The following is a 23054-nucleotide window of genomic DNA, read 5'->3' as shown; positions in this document are numbered from 1 at the left end:
ATGGCGTCTGAATGAAAAGGAGATGCTTCTGACTAGCTTCGGGTGGCACGTGATGTAAGACAACAGCAAGAACTCAAATACAGGAACTGTTTCTTCCTGTTTTCCATTTATTATTATTAAGCATGAAAAATAGCCCAAATAACGCTTGGTTTGTCATTTTCAGAGCTCATAACATACATTTCATCTATTTCCTGCAGCCTGGTTAGCATTCAGTTTATTTTTGCATGGGTGCTATAGCACAACATGAGCATAAAACTGTGAAAAATAAAATAGCTCAAAAGTGTAGGTGGGCTTCTGTGAAATTTGTGCTGAATGAATTTTTAGAAAGCAGAATGCAGTACTAGGATTGCTGCACATGTGTTCTATTATTAACTACCTAACTCTTCTAAATTGGGACAGATAATAACAAGCAATCTTGTGGGAAAGCTGAAGACCTAAACAATACGATTCTGAAACCAAAGTAAAACTGTTTTGGTTAATTTTTTTTACATTCATAATTGTTAAAATATCACTGTGGCATCAAAGCGCAAAAACAAAGAACAACGGCTAAAGAAAAATCGGAAAAAGAATATTCCCCAAAACCTTACCGTCCTGGCATTAAAAACTTTTTCGACTTATTTCAAGCTTTATCCACATAAACCCATAATTATCCATTTTTGTTGTCGTGTGTACACTTTTTGTGTTTGTATTCTTCCCTGCTATTTCAAGAGAAGCAACAGAAAGAACACTTGAGTCTTCTTAAACCAAGAAGATGTGATTTAAGTCTTAGCACACATGAGTTCCTTGTATGGTCCTGACAGTCACCATTTTCTTAGATATTCAATCTTCCATGGAATTGATACAACCAATTTTACTTCTCTCCTTGTTCTTGAACATTTAGTTCCTGAGCAATAGTTCATGGGTCTAAATACCACTGCAATACACACTTCCTTAGTACAGCTTTCTTCTTCTTTTGAAGAATAACTTCATGGCAAGGTGAACATACTTGTATATGCTTTATATCTTTTGGTACTTACTGTCAAATTGCTTTCCAAAGATTTATACCAATTTATACTGTTGCCAGCAATATATGATTACACACAACCTACAGAATGGGAGAAAATATTTGCAAATGATATGACTGATAAAGGGTTAGTATCCATTATATATAAACAGCACATACAACTCAATATCAAAAAAACAAACAATCTGATTAATAAATGGGCAAAAGACCTGAATAGACGTTTTTGCAAAGAGGACATGAGAATGGCCAACAGGTACATAGAAAGATACTCAGTATCACTAATCACCAGGGAAATGCAAATCAAAACAACAATGAGATATCACTTCACACCTGTCAGAACAGCTATCATCAAAAATAACACAAATAACAAATATTGGTGAGGATGTAGGGAAAAGGGAGCCATCATGCACTGTTGGTAGGAATGTAAACTGGTGCAGCAGCTATGAAAAACAGTACGCAGGTTTCTCAGGCAACTAAAAATAGAACTACTGTATGACCCAGGAATTCCACTCCTGGATATATATCTGAAAAAAACAAAAACGCTAATTCGAAAAGAAACATGCACCCCAATGTTCAAAGCAGAATTATTTACAATTGCTAAGATATGAAGCAATCTAAGTGTCCATCAACAGACGAATGGATAAATAAGATGTGATATGTGTATGTGTGTGTGTATCTGTGTACACAATGAAATACTACTCAGTCACAAAAAAGAATGAAATTTTGCCATTTGCAACAACATGAATGACTTGAAGGGTACTGTGCTATGTGAAATAAGTCAGGCATAAAAAAACAAATACACAAATACTGTATGATATCACTTATATGTGTAATCTGAAAAATACAACAAACTAGTCATTATAACAAAAAAGAAACACGCTCAGAGATATAGAAAACAAACTAGTGGTTACCAGCGGGGAGAGGGAGGAGGGAAGGAGGGAAGGGCAGTATAGGGGTAGGGGTTTAAGAGGTACAAACTATCATGTATAAAATGTATAACTAAATGTATAAAAAATTATGTATAAGACTATTCTGTATATCTACAAGGATATTGTGTACAACTACACAGGAAATACAGCCAATATTTTATAACTATAAATAGAGCATAACCTTTAAAAATTGTGAATCACTATATTGTACACCTGCAACTTACATAATATTCTTCAATAAAAAGTGCACTAAAAATATATGTATGATTATACAGCAGCCTTGCCAATATTGAGCATTTTATGTTTAACATTTTACTAACCTATCTGAAAATGGATACCCCACCATATAATGTAGATGTTAAGTGTTAGCTCTATTATATTTTATGATAATTAGTAGAAGTTGTCAGGAGTCCTGAAAGTTCATAAAATTTTAAATTATGACCCATAGTCCTATAAAGGACTATAGATATAATTTAACTTAATCTTTCATCCATGGAGAAATTTTTGCAGCAGTATCTTTGATGGAAACCTGGCCATTATCTTAGACTCCTCACTGTGCTTAATTGCCCTCATTCAGTGTGTTACGAAGTCCTGAGTTTCAAACCCAAAATCCCTTAAGTCTGCCCACTATTCTTTGTTTCCCCTGCATGGTTTTAGTTCAAGCCCTTCTTAGCCTTCACCTGGATTACTGCAATTACCTCTTTCCCAGTATTTCTGCCTCCAGTACAATGGTTGGCACTGTGTGTGGTCTAAAATATTAATCCGATGGTGAGTATCACTCCTTGCTTAAATACTCCAAGAGCATGTTATGCAATTTTTTTCAAGACAAAATCTGAATTTTGGAACACATCATGCAAGGTTCTTCATAATCTAACTCAGACTTTAGTGTCATGTCTCACCATTAACCCCATACCCATTCAATACTCAAAAAGCTCAAGCTCTTACAAGCCTTCACCCAGACAACTATTGTCTTGCAAGACTCATCTCAGGGATCCACTCCTCCAGAAGACTTTCTTATCTCCACTTCCATCAACACAGATAAGAAACCTCTAATTGGAGCATTTATTCCACTTTATTATATAGTTGCTTATTTAGCTGCTGATTTTCCCAACTAGCTTCTTGGATCTTTCAGGTTAAGGATGTGACTTTAAATCTGAATCCTCAGTGCCCTAAAAAAGTGTGAGCTCTTATTGGTGGAGAATAAATGTCTGCTGGATTAATAAATAAATGAATGAAATGTCCAGTCTCTGCTCAACGTCTTCCAGTGGTAGTAACTAACAAACAGCACAACCTGTTTGTTTGTTGTGATCTCTAAACATGAGACAGCTTACTGTTAAATTTCTGCTACATATGACTGGTCCAACGGTCTGTTGAAATGTTCAAGGCACTGTTAAAGTATTAGGTGGCCTGAAAGATACATGAAATTGGTTAGCTTGAGTAGTTCACTAAATAGATGCTATCTTCAACTTGTATTATATATCAGTTCTACCCTAATGATAAACAAATGCATAGTAGGAAAAACTGCAAGCAAATAATTAATTAATTAATTTAAAAAATATGAGTGCTGTAAAGAAAAACTGAATTCAAGAGTGATGCAGAGCCTTAGGTCCAATCTGGCTGTCTCAGGGAGTCCTCCTTCAGGTCAAGAAATCTGTCTGAAGGAAGCGAGTCTGGAGGATGCTGCCAGGAGGCAAAGGTGTTGATGCATTTAATGGGCTCGGGCAGCTGCTTTCACACGTTTTCAGTATGGAAGAATGAGTCAAAGCAAGAGAAAGGAAGAAAAAAAAAGAAACTAGGCCAAGTGTATTTGTGTAAAGGAAGAGGTAAACAAGAGGAATGAGGGGAAGAGACACAGCATCCTATTTATTCTGTAAGCATGAAGATAATAATTTAAAAATGAGATGTCCAATACCACAGTGATTTAATGACTGTGTTGCCTCATTTGAAAGGAAGCCCTACCTTTTGTGATCTGTCTAGTGCTGCCCAATAGAACTTTCTACAATGATGGACATGTCCTATGGCTGAGCTGTCCAGTACCGTAGCCACCACCAATTTGTGACCACCGAGCACATGCAATGTGGCTGGTGTAACTGAGCACCTGTGCTTTTCATTGTATTTGATTTAAATTTAAATTTACATAGCCACATGTGGCCAGTGCCCTTTGGGGCAGAACAGAAATCTATAGCCCTACAAGCTTTAAAAAATAAGAAAAAATTTAAGTTTAAGGAGGAAGAGGACTTAAGGGGCAAGGTTGCCTGTTTGAAAGATAATGAAATCATACTTATATTGGTCTTTGTAAGTTATAAAGCACTTTCATGTGTTTTATTTAACAAGAGTATGGAAGTTGAAGATGAAAGAGGAGTCCGCATCAACAGAAGCAATAAAAAAGGAATCAGGGCCCCATGTCCCCACCTAATTAAATGTGACTTCTGTGCAGCAAAGACCTTACTGAGCCACACTGGACAGGCAGGGGACAATAGTGACTCGGAATACGGACTCTGGAGCCAGAGTGCCTGTGCTCAAAACCAGCTCTGATTTACTAGCTGTGTGACCTTAGTCAAATTACTTAACTTCTCTGTGCCTCATTTTCCTCCTTATCTTAATGAGAACAGTAGTAGTATTGACTTCATCGGACTGGCATGAGTTAACACACGCAAAACCCTTAAAACAGAGCCTGACATACATGGTCGATTACTCATAATGGGTTAGCAATTAACTAAGGACTTAGGAGTCCCACAAATGCATGGTCTTTTGGAAGGACATGCTGCTTTGGCCTTGGCTGGTCCTTATTCTGACTATGATATATCTTTGCCTCATAAATGTCAGGTGAGGTCTCAGACAGGGTCCCAGACAAAGGAAAGCACAACAGGAAACAAATAGTAATAGAAAGTGTTCAACCAAGTCGTTACTTCCTCTGATAATCCAATCCCATCACCCTGTCAGCCTAATTGTTATTCTATTTTGTTTGTACGGCTACATTTCCTTCCAACTTCTAACAGGTAACAGTATAAGATGATCATTGCCATCAATGATTAAATTTTTTCATGTGACCATAACAGCACTGTAATAATATTCATAGTCAAAATTCTTGAAGGTCCTCTACTTTTCAACTTGCAAATGGGATGTACTTTGTATTCATAATCTTGCTCTTGATTACACCCAACCCTGTTTCTGAACTTTCTCTGCTTTTCCAAGCCTCAACCATCCTCTCCCATCTGTCACTCATACACCCCTCACATCTCCTTCCTCCTCTCTCCAGCCAGCTAACTGTTTGGTGCAGGTGGATAGAAGCTTTTAAAATTTTATGGAAAGCTTTCAAGAGCAGTGAAATAATTTGTCTATAAGTAAAGCTGATATTGAACACATTAGAATGAAGGTAAGATTTAGAATACCTCAGAAGAAAAGCATTAGTTAAAATAGAGAATGATTAAAAAATAATTTCCAGGAGTGATGTGAAATAAATGAAAGATTTTCAAGGTGTCACAGAGCTAACAAGCCGCAGAATATGACAAGGGTGCCTATAATTGCTAGGAAGGAAAATGCAAGAGTATTTTTTATTCTCCTTCAAATAACAAATTCAATGATGTGCTTTGAATCAGTCGAAGAAAACACTCAGGTTGTGAAGATGCAGTGAAAAAATCATCAACTCTGGGGACTTTATAAATTAATCCTTACCTGAGGCACGCTTTTGCATGCTTAGTGTGAATTATTCTTCATAAAATTACACTGAGCAGAGAAAAAAATGTAGCTTGTAACTAGGTTAACAAACAACAGATTAATAGCATTTTATGTCAGCCAGCGATAACTGGAAAGTCAAAAGCCCAGATATGTGTTTATCAAGGATTCATAAAACATTTGTTTTAAACAGAAGTCATGTTCTGCCCTACTTTTCTTGTACTGGAAAAACAGTACTGATTATTCCAGTATTTTCAGAGGGCAAAAATCTCACCAGGACACTTGAAAAATGTAAATGTGTCTTTACAATTCTTCATTTTCTAGTTGGAAATCGAAAAAAATTCATATGAAGGGAAACACAGTTCTCCTGCAATGATCTGAGTTACTAATGAGCCCATTGCTTTTCAGACAATCTTGTGCAATATCTAGACAAATGTCTCAGGTAGCGCTGCTCGGTGACATCAGCTCACACTGCAATATATTATTCCCTGATGTGTGTAATGAATTACAAGTACTTAATAATTTATCATGGTTGCTTTGAAAGCATCACACAGCACTTAGCATCTAACTCAACAGAAAATAACTATTGACCTTTCTCACAAAAAATTCCCAAGGTTTCATTTTTATACTCACTCTGCTAATGTTCCTTTTAATCCTCTTCTTTCATTTTGCCTCTAAATTTTAAAATAGCATCTTAGTTGGAAAGAAACTTTAGGGTTATCTAGGGTCAACACCCCCCAATGTAGGAATTTCTCTAGCACCTCCAGCAGATGGCTATAAACAACTTTTCTCTTTTCCTCAGCATCTCTGAAGCACTGTTTTGCTTGTGCATTGGTAGGTCTACTACTTTGTTTGGTTTGGATTTGTTGTGAGTGTTTCCTAAAGAGTCTGTTATGTTCACTGCAGCATTGGACGTTTATTTTAAGGACAGTGGAAATCCAATGTAGTTGAAGGCTAACATTCCTTAATGCCAACACTACAGACTGGAAGGTAAGAAAGTCAATGAACACATCGTTATCCTTAGTTAATATCACATAAAGGATGTACTTTTAGTTGACAAAATAAAATCAAGGCTGACCCCACATAGAGCAAATCATAGTCAACTAATAAAGAACTAACACCGTGTTTGTTATTTAGGAGATCTTTTTGAGTACTCACAGTTGGCCAACACACAGGACTCTGTGGAAGAATTATAAAGAAAAGGCATAGTTCTCACCCTTGAAGAGCACAAAATCTGGCTAAGGAACATAAACAAGCATGTGTATGAAGTTGTATTATTGAGTTCAAAGGATTTCATGTAAACAGCATACAAAAATGCCTGGAGACTTGGAATAAAGTTTAATGAATGAGTTAATCAATGAAAACCTCGAAGAGATTTAGCTCTTACAAATTAAAATGCATTTTTAATACATATGAACTTATTTACAAAACAGAAACAGACTCATAGACATAGAGAAAAAATTTATGATTACCAAAGGGGAAATGAAGGGGGAGGAATAAATTAGGAGTATGGGTTTAACAGATAACTCTACTATATGTAAAATAAACAACAAGGACTTACTGTACAGCACAGGGAATTACATTGTAATAACCTATAATGGAAAAGACTCTGAAAAGAATAAATATATACAGATAAATATATATATATATAACTGAATCTATATATTATATATAATATATATATATAAAATATATAATCACTTTGCTGTATAGCTGAACCTAACATGATATTATAAATCAACTATACTTAAACAAAATAAAATACATTTATTAAAAAAAAGAACGAGAATGCACTGTGTTCAGAAAGGAGTGAATATTATCAGCTCACATAATGAAGAAGAAATTCAAGAAGACTGTCAGGAAGGAATTTATACAATTCAGGTTGAGAAGGCAAGTTGAGGTAGAGATGGATCCTTAACTGTTTGACTAAAGCTAGATTTGCTATGAAATGAAATGAAGGAAGAGTCCAGTTTCTAGAGTTGAACAATATCAAAAAGCAAGAAGTTAAGTGGTCTTTCAGGGTTCTAGGAATCCCATTCTGTCATTCAGGAAAGGGGTAGAACCAGGATGAACATAATGCTGATGGTGAAAAGCTCAAGATTCTTTCCCTAAGGAATTCTGTCCTGTGACCGCTTAGAAAGACCCATCCTCTCGTGGTTGCAAAGATGGAGCCCTCAGAATCACACTTAGACACCAGGCACAGCTGCAAAGTGGATTAGCCCCCTCTCCCCCAGCAGGATGCAACTGATGGAAACATACTTTCCTACCTCTTCTCAAGAAAACACTGTAAAAGGGGCAGGCTTCAAAAGCTTGTAAATGAAAGAAGTAGTGGGTTCAATTAAGTTGTACACAATCGTACAAGTATTAAGGGCAATGCAAGCAAATAGTGCATCCTGAAAATAGTTAAGAGCATAGAGATTAATATTGGATTGAGGTGATCTAGAAATTTACCCTGGCCAGGTAAAAACATAGCTGGACATATCAAGTTCTTTCACTTGCCCTAGCCTCTCTTCTGTTCACACTTAGCTGGCAACTTAATCATTCTTCACGTGTCCTCTAACCCACATCCCTTGCTACTTCCAATTAGCATCCTATACCCTTCTTTCTTAGCACTTATCACAGTTCACAGGTGGATAAACCTGTATGTATTGGTGGTTTATATAACAGGGCAGTGTGGAAGCCAAGACTCTGTATTATGGGGGCAGTTGCTAGGGTTCCAATCTTGGTTCCAACACTTATTAGTTGTAAATATATCCTATGCCTCACAATGGTTACTATAAAGGCTAAGAGTTAGAAGTGAAGGTGGCAGAACAATGTCTGGCACGTAATAACACTGCAATAAATATGGCATCATTCCCACTGGCTTCTTGAGAGCAGAGACCTTATCTACTTCATCCACCACCTCCCCTGTAGGATAGCACAGTGTTTGGGATGTAGGAGGACCTTACTGATATATGTGGAGTATATGAATAAATCATCATTCCATATTCTGTTACCCATTAAACCCTTGATATGTATGTTGATACACGTTAATTTTGTCCCCTCACTCTCAAGGACGAAGGGCAAGACATTATTCCTTTTGTAAGTCCTGTATAACTGCTCATGGCAATCACACTCAAACTTAACCAGGTACTTTTCCAACACTTAAGAAGCCAAGTTTAGAGAACTATGGGTGGAGGCAAAATCCCCCAGAGCTCTCAACTATGCTATCAAAACGTTTTTCCATTATAAAGGTATGTAAAATTTCATAATTCTAGTATATATTTAAGAAAGGCAAAGAACAGTCAATCCTTATAATTTATCAACTGTGAATCTTTCAGCCACAAAATGCAATCATTTAGCCCTGCTCTAAATCATTCATGAATATGCTTAGGGATGGGTCTCCACAGCATGCTTATGATTTTTTTAAATTGATTTTAATAATGGCATACACAGAGGTTAAACCACAGAGCTAAAAACGAACATACCAGCAATCTCTAGGCCAGAGAAAGAAGCAATACAAAAAAATTTGAAAAGTAAATAAATAAAATGCATCTTCAAATGACTAGAAATATTAAAGTCAACAGAACACTAAACAGTATGAGGTTTCTTCTCAGGGTCAGGGATAGAAATCTCAGGTCCTTTGTGTCTGCAGTTAAAGCCAGGAAGGAGACAATAACATTTACATGGGTCAAACAAGAAAGAGACTGGAGTTGGTTAGACTGGAACCATGAGTCATCTATTCTGCAGCATGATCCTTAGGCTTTGGAGAGAGCCTTTCCTTCACAATAGCCAAAATATAGAAGCAAGCTAAATTTTCATCAGTGGGTGAATGGATAAAGATACACACACACACACACACACACACACACACACACACGATGGAATATTATTCAGCCTTACAAAAGAAGGAAATCCTGCCATTTGCAACAACATGAATCTGGAGGATGCCCTACTAAATAAAATAAGCCAGACACAGAAAAGACCAATATTGAACAATCTCACTTATCTGTAGAATCTAAAATAGCTAACCTCATAGAAACAGACAAAGAATGGTGGTGGCCAGGGAATGGGGAGAAGGGAAAATGGATCAGAGATGATCCAAAGGTATAAAGCTTCAGTTACGCAAGACAAATAAGTTCTGAAGATCTAATGTGCAGCAATGTGATTATAGCTAATACTACTGTATTGTGCACTTGAAATTTGCTAAGAGGGTAAATCTTAAGTGTTCTTACCACAAAACAAAAAAGCATAAAGAAAATCAAAACGGAGGATAAACAAGGACCTACTGTACAGCACAGGGAACTATATTCAATATCTTGTAGTAATTGGAATGGGAAAGAATCTGAAAAAGAATATATACATATGTATAAATGAATCACTTTGCTGTACACCTGAAACTAATACAACATTGTAAATCAACTATACTTTAATTAAAAAAAATGGAAAATATGTGAGGCAATTTATACGTTAATTAACTTGAGTGTGGTAATTATTTTGCAATGTATATATATTTCAAAACATCAATCTGTACCCCTTAAATATATATATATGTATATATTTATATATAATTTTTATCTTTAATTTATATTTAACTTTTATTTGTCAATTATACCTCCATAAAGCTGGAAAAAAAGAAAGGAAAATAAAACAAAAGGGATTTTTTAAAAAATTCCTGATCTCAAATCCCACACTTGGAGCTCAGTTTCTTTAACTGAGAAACTATGTGTTTCTCAGACTAGAAATCTTTGACTCCATAGAGGCTTGGAGCCACATGCCAAAAGACTGTGCAAAGCCACAGGATAAACGTAGCTTATTTTTCTGCAAATTAAGTTTTACTTGAAGATTTGAGGCAGAGAGAGGTAATTGTTTTAACAGATAATAATCATTTAAATCATCTGTCTCCTTAAACAAATAGATCAATTGTGCTGTAGAATGCAAGATTTGTACGCATTTTAAAAACAAAACATAAAACTACAAAGAAGAATCATGCTTGTAGTAGATCATTTTAAGCTACCCAGGAGTTTGTATGAAAGAGGGAGACATCACTAGAAACGATTCAGAAAGAAGAGGACATAATGGCAAAGTCCACAGTTCAGCTCAGACCCACAATTTCAAGGTTGGGGTGGGACAAGGGCCAGAGCATCAATCAGACTTGCAGCTACTTGCTGACTTAGAACAGAGAGGGAAGCAAAGACACACACATGCAGACTCATATGAACCAGAAATGAATGCTGACAATTGTGTGTGTAGGAAAGAGAGCAGAGTTCAATGAATGTTACAAAGAAACTGCTTATAGGTGTCCAGATGAAACTACCATATCAGAACATGATACACATGTACAACTTCCAAACCACATTTTCCAGCGTACTAACTTTTCCAGGTACTACAACTTATTCTGTGTTTTTCTTTTTCTCCCATTTTAAATACACCATGTCCACCAATACACTTGGGAAGCAGTTTTGTCTATGAGTTCAGTGCTATCAGAGGCAATGGACAATCAGACTGAGTTACTCAAGCTAGCTGGCCACTCAGCTCATCATTCTTACATCTTCATATGAGCTTTCATGCACCTATGACTCCTACCAAGCCTGAATTACTCCATCTGGGCTGGCAACAATGTCACTACTAAGAAAAGATGAAAACCACCTAAACCAAGCTGCCTGGAATTAGTTATAAAGATACCTACCCAGGCTCACAAATAAGTTTCCGTGACGAAATTACAATGTGGTTGGCTGAAAAGGAATTCAAAAATGATAGATATTTGAACTTCAAACAGTTGATCACTCATCCTATGATATTATTCCTTAAAAACTCAATTCACCTTGTATCTGTAAGAATGCAGGGAGAGAGCTAAAGGAGCAACAAGACCAGGAGGATATTTTTCACTCCTATCATGATAGGTTGGCTCCTTGTGAAGGAGCAAGTTTCTAAGATCATGCCAGAAGTCCAGTCACATTTAACCTCATTTTATAATTAGGCAGCAGGGTTGTGGAATGGACTCTCTGACTCCCCATTATCCACTCTTCCTCCTTCCTTCTAACTGTTGAATCCCCTGAATTTTATTTAGAGAGATCTCATCTCCACTCCTTTTAGCCCCAGGTTTCCAACTAGTCTCCCATTTTTACATACCCTGGAAGCAGGCGTTAAAAACAAATAAATTTCAGTTTGCCTCACCTAAAAGAGGAGAGCTCTATTCCTGACCAGTGGCACCAAAACTGGGACTTAAAACATGTTTCATTTGATACAGTTGATAGCATTGCATTGTACATTGAAGTGTGCTAAAATAGTAGAGCTTAAATGTTCCCACAAAAGAATAAAAAGAGAGATGGATGTGTTAATTAACTAGATGGAAGGAATCCTTTCACAATGTATACTTGTATCAAATCACCAAGACGCACAATTTAAATACCTTAACAATTTTATATGTCAGTTATACTCCAATAAAGCTAAAACCATTTTTAAGTAGTTCATTTTATACATGGCATGTATCGGCATTCAAGAGAGCAGAAATCTTTAAAAAAATGAAGAAAAGAAAAACAGTGGCTGCCGCACTGGTGACTATCACCCTGCCCTCCCTGTGGCCAGCCTCTTTTGCATCTGGGTGTGGCTACAGAAGTAAGTTTTTGGTGTAACTGGGAAGGCTGTGTGTAACTTGCAGTTCATGTTTTCATAAGGACATTATTTACCCTCCACTTTGTCTCCCACTCTCCTCCCTCCTGCAGGTGGTGTGTGGCAGTTTCAGTGCTGAAGCTGAGGGCAGCACCTTGGGACCAGACAGAGGAACAAACAGAAAGAACTTGGTCTCTAATCAATGTTGTAGAGCGCCGTGCTGACCCCTCCTGGACTCCCTGCCTACCTGGAGACCATCAGGAGCAAAAGAAAGGAACTCCTATCTTATTTAAGCCAGTATATTTAGGGTCTCTTTGTTATAGCAGCTTTGCCTAACATAGAGTTCTACCTAGATGCACAGTCAGTACATGCCAAAACTGAAGATATCTGGCAATGGATTAGTGACCAGATGGCAGGGGTTGAGGACACAGATATCATGAGCTGCAAAGCTAGTGACCCGTGGTAGTAGAGTCAACTATTTCTCTTCTCCAAGCAGAACATAAGATTGTCACTCAGAGCCTATTCCAAGAACATCCTGTGGGGCATTCTCCTAAGCCACACAATGGGAGCCAGTCCAGCTGCAAAGATTCAGATGACAAAGGTGGACCGTCCTCATTCAAGCCCATTGCTTCAGATGACCTTAAAGTATAACCCCTTAATCTGAGAAAGAGAATTAAGAGTGGGCTGTGCACTGAAGCCAAAAGTAAAAAGCTGGACTCTGCAAGCTTAAGAGGTTACTTTCACATGGAGCAGACTGGAAGCAAAGAGACTTGAATTTTTGAGAAAATTGCCTTGCTAAAGAAAACAAAAGCCTAGCTAACAAAGCCAGTGACCGTTCAATCAGTAAAGCAAATCTCAGGTCCCCAGACCAGCACCAGTAGAAAGCAGGCTGTAATTGGAGAGCAGCTCCTGATGAGACACTCTCCAATACTCACCATGGACAATACTCACCACAAAAGACAAGGACTACCAAGAACAATGGCAAAAATCTCACTCCCAGAGGGCCAGTCTGGGGTGGCCAAGAAGGCCTACCAAGGACTGCCAAGCATGTCCTGCCCAGCAAAATGTGCTAACTGCTACTGACTTGACTCAGCTGGGTGCTTCCCATTCTCCCCTTTCCAACTGACGATGCTGTAGCAGACAACTCATGTTTTAGTGCAGAAGAACCGGAGCCCCATCTGAACTGACAGAAGCTGAATGTCTCCTATAAGTCCTGGACTCTCAGCTGGATGCAGTGGTTGGATGGGCTTTGGTTTGTCTCCTTTGGGAAGAAAGTATGTATGTCCTGCAAGTGGGATGAAGGGTGAGAAGGGATACTGGATGCTAGAGGAGCAAAATGTGGTAGAGGATTTTAATTACCTCCACTGTCTGTTCTCCTCTTCTTCTTTTAGGTCAAGAGCACCCAGTAAGCTGTGAACTCCCCCAGTCAAAGCCGACTCTCCTCAGCCATGTGGCTAGATTTTGGCCAATGGGATATTAATTTTGACCAATGGAGTATGCCTATAAGGGAAACTGCTTGCCCCCAACTTACTGTCTCTTTCTCCCCCCTTCCCATGAACTAGAAGGCAGATGTGAAGGTGCGTGCCACCGCTGAGTACACAGTTGGAAAAGCTCCCTAGGAGTGCAGAGCAACAAGATAGAAAGACCCTGGGTCTCTGAGTGACCTCCTGAAACAATGCCTCCTATGTTCCTTGAACTTCTTACCTAAACAATATCTATATTGTTAGAGGCACCATATTTTGCAGTCTCACTTTTATAGAACCTAAGCCTATACCCTAATTAATACAGAAGAAAATTGGAAATCAAAATGATTTGAGTACAAAGTATGTATTGTTTATCCACAGACATGAGCTAAAAGTGAGTAAATGGAAATGCCGACCCTTTAAAAAGAAAAGAGGGTCATAAGATGAAGTAGTGAGTGCACTGAAACCCAGTAGTCCTCATCAAATCTCAGCTAAGAAAATTCATGTGAATAAGTGAAACCATATTCAGTCTGAAAACACTCAATCTTTCAAAAATTGAATTGTAAAATTAAATCATTTACCTTTTATTTTACTAGTTTATAGAGGTAATAATAGGTCACTTAATCTATTCAAGAAGAAATCTCATGAAGAAGGGGCAATTCACTTGAAAAATGAATGGCCACATGCCCAAATATTTAGTACCAAATATCAGAAAAGAAATCACTAGGTAGAGAAGGAGTAAACCTTAGTGGTTAAGAGCTCTGACCCTGAAGACAGATGGACTGGTTATGTATCCTAATTCCCCAATTCCTAGCTGTCTGATCTTGAGCTCTTACCTACATTCTCCAAGCCTCAGCTGCCTTTGTTTCAGTTTCCTGGGCTTAAATAAGACAATGCACAAAGTACCCAATTCTATATCCAGCTCTCAGTAAGATTGCAGTGAATCTTTCACTGTCTCAAATTATTACCATCTGATGATAGTAAGGTCACTATTAAAAGCCAGGCATCTCAGCTTTCGATCTTCTTTGGGAATTTCTTTCTCAGGACGGTGAGTCCTGAAATATTTAACACCTTGGGCTTCAAGGAGAGGCAGCAACGCAATCAGGGAATTTATTTATATAATAAGAGTCTTAGCATGAAATAAATGATTACTGTAATAAAATAAATAAATTGATGAAAGGTCAGAATCATGGGTTTTCTTCTTCTTTCTTCTAAAAACAATTTCTAGATTTAAGAATTCCCAGTTCTCCATGCTATGCCTACCTAAATAAGGAAAACCAGGACTTTGAACTATCATTTCCTAATTGTGTGATATTGGGCAAGTCCACAGACATCTTTATGGCTAGGTTTCCTCATCTGTAATGAGGAGACAATGCTATCTAACTCACTGATTGCTATGTTAACTGAAATAGTACACACAAGATGCTTACTACAATGCCTAGCACACAGGAGGCATTCAGATAACAGACAATGGAAACTTCCCTTGTTATAGTTATTGTTACACAAAATAGTCAAATGCTGTCCATATAAGACAGTAGCACCCTCACATGAGTTTGAGACCCACTGGTTTTTGAGCACATGCTTTGTGCTTTCTTCCTGGTCACATTAATGGGTCACACTGGCCACTCAAGTATGTCCTCTCCCAATCCCCATTGATGCCAAACATTATTTTTGCAAGCCGGTTGTCCAGGGGTGAGATGCATTCACGAAACATAGATTCCTCCCTCTGTCGAGCTAAATAGCTTACATGAGACTGTATCCACAGTGCTGTTTCTTATTAGTGCCACATTCTATCCAACTAAGCTGACCATGCCAGGCTTGGCTAAGCGATAATTACAGCAGCGTGTGTCACCCAGCACCCTCCAAGACTTAATGATTTCACAAAACTAAAATTAAGTTTGCAAAGAAAATGCCCTCTGAGCCTTCAGGGAGCTGATTGGGACAATTAGTGTCATCAGCTAACCCCATATCCAGGGTGGAGCGGGGCCCGTCACATGGAGAAAAGCCTGAAACTAAAAATCATGCTTGAAACTGAAGGGAAAATGAGCCTTTTCTTCTTCTGAATTAAAACAGAACCCCCGTCTTCCACCTACAATTCCAGTCCCTCACCCCGTTTCTGTCAGGGCAGAAGGTGTGCGGCATCACTTCTTTTAATCCGTTGTTTCACCTTTATTGTTAAAACAATCAATTTTGCCCAGGCTAACATGTTTATAGAGTTTCCTTCTGCGGGTTTCTGATTATAATCACCAGCCCAGTCTGACCCAGTTTTCTAAGCTGATTTTTCTCAGCCGTGGAGCTGCTGGCGGAGTGGCTGCGTGGTTTGTCTGCCCCCGTTCCCCACTGCCGCAGGACCTGGACCCTCCTTGGCTGCATATGGTGGGCACTTCTGGGCACATCATGAAACAGTCACTCCTGCTGCCCCTCTGCACGCGGGCCCCAGGGGAGTGCGTAGGCCCAGGCCACACTGCTTAGCGGTGGCAGACCTACGACGAGAATCCACGGCCTTTGTCGTCACCATGCGGACAAGAGCCCTTGAACCTCCATAAATCGAAGAAGAAAGTAAAGAAGAACTGCAAGTGAAGGATGCGACTGGGCGGCCTCGTGGAGGTCCAGTCTTCTTCCAGGACTCCTGGCTATGCTCGTAATATTCCCTTGTAAAGTCTTGGCTGTGTTTTATGACTGTTATCCGGGTTCTTTGTTTCTTGTTCTTTATGATTGTTATTTGGGTTCTTTGTGGGTTTTTTGTTTGCTTTTCTCCTTTGTCCTTTCTCTTCCTCGGAGAATGTTTTTGACTTTGTCCAGTTGGATTGTTTGCCGCTTGGCTGGTTGTCCCGGCGAAGAGCCCAGCCCACAGCCAGTGCCCACTGTGTAATCATCACAGATTACATGATTGAAAAGGGGGCTCTGTGTATCATTATGGGCTTGCTTGGCCAGTTTTCAGGCTGTTTGCATCTACCTTGAAACAAAGGCAATGATAATGAGGCGCAGAGTTTTACACATTTTAGGTCATTATCTCCACAGCAGGTTTCTACACAGGAATGTGATCCTTGTTCAAATGCTCGCATCCATCCAAACCGGGTCCATTTGTCTCTACTGCCCCGAGCCTTCCCTCACCCCCTCACTCCTACTTCCTTCTCTGGGCAACCACAGCGCCTCTCCTTCCATCCCCCGCGATAGTTACTTCCAACCACGTGTTAAAATGGTCCACCTCGGTTTTTGTCTCCTCTACTCACTTCCAAGTTCTCTGAGAACAGTCTCCATGCCTGCTCCACCCGCAGAGCTGTCCCAGGGCTCTGCACTGCCTTCACCAGGTGCTCGGGAAACACTGGACCGAAGCATGCACAGCATGTCCAGTGGTTCCCTTCAAACTGAGCGGAAGCAATTCTAATTCTTCACTTTCTGGAATAGACTCTTGCTGCAACCAAAGCAAGCAAACTAAAGCCCTTCTTAGGATTTGAATCTGTACTACAGCAGGAGACATTCACATAATTTTTTTAATAGTTAATTTTTCCTCCAGAAAAACAGCAAACAAGATAACATGCAAATGCAGCAGCGGTGGCCGAAGCTATAAACTCCAAAGTTTGTTAGATTTACAAATAATCAATAATAAATACGAAAATTAGACCTACCTAGAAACATTTCTTTAAAAAAAATCTGTTGGCAAGTTCCTCCACTCTCTCATCAGAATGGGCATATTTTCTTCTAAATAGGTAGGATAAATGAAAACTTTCTTTTTCTTTAAAAGTTTACATTTGATTTATAATTAAAATACACTTTGGCATATCTTGCTGCAATACTTTTCTTTCTCCTTCGGGTTGGAGTGAAAATTTGACAGAATTAGGAACGCCTGTTAAACTCATGAATCATTTTCTAGGTAGTGAAATTGAGGAGATAATTTCTCTAAACTTGCAAAAATAATTTAAGTTGGAAAACAACTTTCTGAATGGTTTGATTACATAAGCAAACCTCCAAACATCCACATTCCCAACCAAAGAGAACAGCATGGCAGTCCCTCGTTACTATATTGAGAATGTTTCTATTTTTAAAGATCCGAAACTTCCTGATAATGAAGTAGTCACCATGTGGTCAAGATAACCACTCTGCAGACCTCTATGCTATGATTTTTTCATGCAGCATGTCTTTTGTCCTTCCTGCCTTATACCATTTCCCCATTTCAGACTGAGAGAGTTGCTTGAGGGCTGAGACCATCTTGCCAATAGTTCACTCTAATTGGAAGCAGTAGGTGCTTAAGCACTCATTACCTGATGGGAACCAGGGCATTAACAAGCTCAGTTTGTAGGTCAGTGCTAATAAGGCCAAGGTCCTCGACCTGACATGGGTAGACATTTGCTTCACTCTGTGACAATAAGCCAAATGCCTTGGTCTGTGCTGTTGCCCACCCAGTGTGTTGGGGGCAGGAGGTGTGGACCCTGAGGAGTATGTGAATGTTCTAGTCCAAGTCCCCAACACGACGAGGGCTGGGGAGGTGCAATCAAACACTGTGCAACCCAGAAGGATCACGCAGTGGTCACGGTTAGAAGCGGGCACAGTGAAGCTAGGACTCACTGGTTCTCACTTCTATTTCTTTCTCTAACACACTCAGTGGGAGCCACAGTTCTATTAGGAACACAGTCTCATGAGCATTGATCATCAAAGTGTACTCTCATTGGGTAGGTGAAGAGGAGTGTCCCCATCATTTTGTGGGTTTCCTATTTTGAAGAAAGGGACTCTGGCTGATAATGAAACCTAGTATAGAAGTGAAATTCAGTCAGTGGAGCAGTACGTTATCAATCACTTTGGGATCTTGTTAAAATATAGCTTCTGATTAAGTAGGTCTGGGGTGGAACCTGAGATTCTGCGCTTGTAAATAAGCTGGCAAGTGATGTCAAGGCTGCTGGGTCCTTGGACCTCACTGTAAGTAGCAAGATTTGAGAGTTTCTCAGACTGGCATGTGCACAGGAATCTGGGATCTGAGGAGTCCAAGAGCCAGGAAAAGTTTGAAGAGACTGACCAATTCTAGTGGTCAGAGTTACCAAGTTTTCAGGAATCCAGAGATCAGACCACTCACAGTCACTCAGAAGGAGAGCTCAGAATTAAGTCTCAATGAGTGCTAATGGCTCTGGGTCAGGTGCTCCTCTGTCTCTGCTACCCAGAGCAGGCAGCCAGGGATGGTGGAACACAGGGCAGGGCCTGAACTTGGGGGCACTGGTAGAAAGAAGTCACTGTAGCTGATGCTAAAGAGACAGCTGTGGTGGTACTGACAGGAGGCTAGAAGCTGATGGGAGGCAAGGAATGTAAAAGACACTCAAATCTCAGACCCTATTATAAGGCTAAGATCAGAACTGTAGAGCTGTTGCCCAAAGGTTGGAACAAGATTTACAGATAATTTTACACAAAAGTTGGAGGATGTTTGGGGCCCAGTGAGCAGCCTCCTCCATCTCAAATTAAATCGTGGTCCCTGAGTCTATTTGTATGGAACAGAGTAAAATAGCTCTTTGGGTAATACAAGGTGAAACATTATTCATTTTTCCCTCTCTAGTTGAGGTCTCCTATGTAAAAGGTAATAAGGCAGTTGAAATTAGGCTTATAGAGTCATGTTCACAGAAGTGCTACAAATCAGTTGTCCATAGGCTCAACAGAGAGTAAACAGACAGACAAACTTACATTCATATATGGATTGATTTAGACATTTGTCAAATATTTGCCAAAAGAGTATTTCCCTTGTCTACAAAAGGCATAGCCCTAATATTTTTCTTTCTGAAGGATTGATTCCACTTGTGAGTTTGACAAAAGCTTAAATATTAAATGCCTAAGCTGAAAACGTACATAAATAGTTTCTCTGTCTTTCCAGATAGCTCAGCCGACCCACTTCCTGGTCTGAATACTATTAGCATGCAAATAAAACTGAGACCCTTAGGTCAGTTATTGAACCCCAAAGATACTAATAGTCCTCATCAGAATCATGAATGTAACTGGAGCCTCTCCAGTAGACACCCAGCAACACAACAGAGAAAGCTGATACAGACCCTCTTCTGTTTACAAACACATGGAAAGTCGGATCAAACACAACCAGGATAAATACTATAACATAATCTGAACTTGAAGGTAAGATCAAAGAGTCATAAGCAAATAGGGAAGTCAAAGTCAGGATGTAAGTAGGAGCTGGGGCTGTGGCATTCCAAAAGGGTATTTATGAGAATATGGCTCCAAAGCCTGGGCCTGGAATCCTGGCCTTGGATCTTGACCCAGATGAGATCTAGAACTAAACTCGGCCCACTGGAGCTGCCCAGGCCTTGGAGGGTGGACAGGAAAAACTCCACCCCTGCCCAGGAGCCTGAGGCAAAGCCTAATCGCTACCCTAAATAGACTTAAATCATTAACGATGTTAAAAGAGCAGTAAAAAGAAATTCAGAAGTGATAGTTGCCATTATTATCTTAAATTCAAACTGTTACAGGAAATAGGAAAAAAAAAACAAACTAGACAAACTTTTTATGATCTTGCTACCCAGAGGAAAACTAAACAAAGCTAAAAGACAAACCACAGACTGAAAAGAGATAAGAGAGCGTGCATAAGATACAGACTTAATATCAAAAATATATAAAGGGTTATTGTGTGATATCATTTATATGTGGAATCTAAAAAAAATGATACAAATCTTATTTACAAACCAGAAATAGACTGACAGACATAAAAAACAAACTGTAGTTACTAAAGGGGGAAGGATGGGAGAGGGATAAATTAGTTCAAGATTGACAGATGCACATTACTATATATAAAATAGATTAAACAGCAAAGACCTACTGTATAGCACAAGGAACTATATTCATTTTCTTGTAACAACATATAATGGAAAAGAATCTGAAAAAAAAATACATGTATGTATGTATATGTATAACTGAATCACTTTACTGTACACCCAAAACTAACATTGTAAATCAACCATGCTTCAATAAAAAACAAAATTTTTAAAAAGCTTGTAAGTTAAAAAATATAATGTATATAAAGGGTTGGAGATATAGCTCAGTGGTAGAGTGCATGTTTAGCGTACATGAGGTCCTGGGTTCAATCCCCAGTACCTACATTAAAATATATATATATTTGACTTATAAAAATCAATAAAAAAGCCAAACAATCTCATAGAAAAATGAACAAAAGATGCATATTATTTCAGCAAAAATAAGATCCCAAATTCCAATAAGTGTATGAGAAGTTGCTGAAGTTCAATAATAATCAGAAAAAGGTACAAATGACTAATAACATATTACTTCATATCTACCAGGACACTATATGTATATGCATACATTATACACACATACATACAGGCCTAGAAGAATATAGAGAATTTTTTACATTGTTAACCTTGGGGAGAAAGTAGAAGAGAGGAAGAAAGTCAAGAGGAGACTTTTCCCTTTTACTCTACCTGATTCTGTATTGTTCTCATATTTATGAACTTGTGTTCACGTGTTGTAATATATTGATGGCCCCAATTAATGACCTTTCTCTATCCACAGCCTTTGCCCTGTAACTTTATAGTCTTCTTCCTTCTAACCCTGGCTGGCCTTGTGCCTTGCTTTGGCCTACACAATGCAAATGCAATGATGGTGTGTCAAGTACAAACAAGGTCTCAAAAGGCTGGCATGCTTCTCCTTGGTCCCCCTCTTCCACAGCTAGGCTTACATTTCTTGGGAAGAGCCTTGACTAGCCTGCTGGAGATTGACAAACCAGGTGGAGAAGAGTCTAGTTATCCCAGCCAAAGCTATTCTACACCTGCTTACAGACAGTTAACCACCAAACGTATAACAGCACCCAGTCAAAATCAGCAAATCTGCCTACCTGACCCACAGTGACTGCAGAAGCCTAGCTGAGACCAGAAGAAATGTCCAGCTGACCCTTAAACCCATAAACAATAAATACTTAGTGCTTTAGGCCACTGTATTTGAAGTGGTTTTGTTATGCCTTAATAGCTAATACATGCATTCCCTACATATGAGATTCTTAAGAGTAGAGAAAAGGTCTGTCCATTCTAGCAAAGGTAACCTACTGACTCGGACCTAGACACTCCAAGCCTCTACTATTAATGTCATCATTATGGTCTGACATCAAAACTTGCTCTATTTTTCCCACAGGCTGTCCGGTTTCTTATTTAGAAGGTATTTACTTTATCTTCTATGAAGTGGGAGCCCCACCAAGTGAGGCTCAAATGGAATCTTTCAGCGTATTTCCTAGCATGGTCTGTCCTGTACTTTCATCTACCCGTCATGAGCCTTCTGTGACCAATGCTGGGGGGAGGGAAAAGAAAGACAACAAACAACAAATTGCTCATAAACATGTTCTGCCTTTGGCAGCAGATGCCAAGCCAATACGAATAGGAAGAGAAATCAGAAATTCTAATCTTTCATTAAATTTGCTCCAAACTGAGTCATCTGTGACCCCAAAACACATCTTTGTGCAATATTCTTCCATATCTTGATTTAGTGACATAGATCAAGTGCTTGGTGTGGCAGAAGAGTCCAGACCTGAGCATCCACAGGCTGCATTGTCCTGCAAACTTGAGCTGTGACTTTGAGCAAGTGACTTAAACTCTCCAGGTCTTAATTTAAAAAAGAAAATTTTATGAAACAAAGAGGTTAAATGACTTATTTCTTAGGTGCCTCCCAATCTGAACATCCCACGACCCTATGACAAGCTCCGAGGCCTTCCTACCGTAAAAGCAACCTTCTCATTCCATTTCAGTCTTCAAAGATTTCGATGTCCTTTCTCTCAGTCCAAATCACTCATTGGAAAAACTTGGACTGAAATGAAGCTCTCAGGCAAAGCAAGCTGCAAAGTAGTTGCCATCAGAAGCCCCTAAGGTCTCACTGTTAACCTGGCTAAATTGTAAATGTCCTCCAAGGAAGAGACGTTAAAGACTACAGTCAACATCTTCATCTCACAAATGAGGAAACCAAGGCCCTGAAAGTTCCTATAATTTCTCACATTCCATTAAAGCAATTCAGTGAGCAGGATAAGTTCTAGTTTTATGTTTTCTAATTCCTGGCCCACCCATGAATCCATTCAAGCAAGACTTACTGAACGTTCAGCTGACGTCGCTAGGCACTCAGGATGCAAAGAGCACTAAGACAAACTCACGGGCCTCATGCAGCTCACAGTCCAAGGGAAGTGAAAAAGGAGGGAATGGTTGCCAAACCCTAACACACATGCTAAGGCAGAGGCATTTGTGGGATCCTATGAGAATCCAGAGGAAGGATTACTTCCTTTGAAGTAATCATGGAAAGTTTGAAGAAACATGGAAAGTTTCATGGAGGAGGAGAAAATTGAGCTGCATTTTGAAAAATAAGGAGTCTGTAAAGCATACAGGGCAGGGGAGGAAAAGGCAGAGAATACAAAATATG

General features: G+C 39.1%; 1 protein-coding gene across 3 annotated transcripts in view; it reads right to left on the bottom strand.

Annotated features, from left to right (window-relative positions):
- GRM8 (glutamate metabotropic receptor 8) overlaps positions 1 to 23054 on the bottom strand; it is a 680033-nt gene that overhangs the window by 389154 nt on the left and 267825 nt on the right. The gene's annotated exons all lie outside the window — the stretch shown is intronic.

Source organism: Vicugna pacos, chromosome 7 (assembly GCF_048564905.1).
Source record: "Vicugna pacos chromosome 7, VicPac4, whole genome shotgun sequence".
Classification (NCBI taxonomy): domain Eukaryota; kingdom Metazoa; phylum Chordata; class Mammalia; order Artiodactyla; family Camelidae; genus Vicugna; species Vicugna pacos.
The sequence above is the reverse complement of the archived record's forward strand: the minus strand, read 5'-3'. Positions and strand labels throughout refer to the sequence as shown.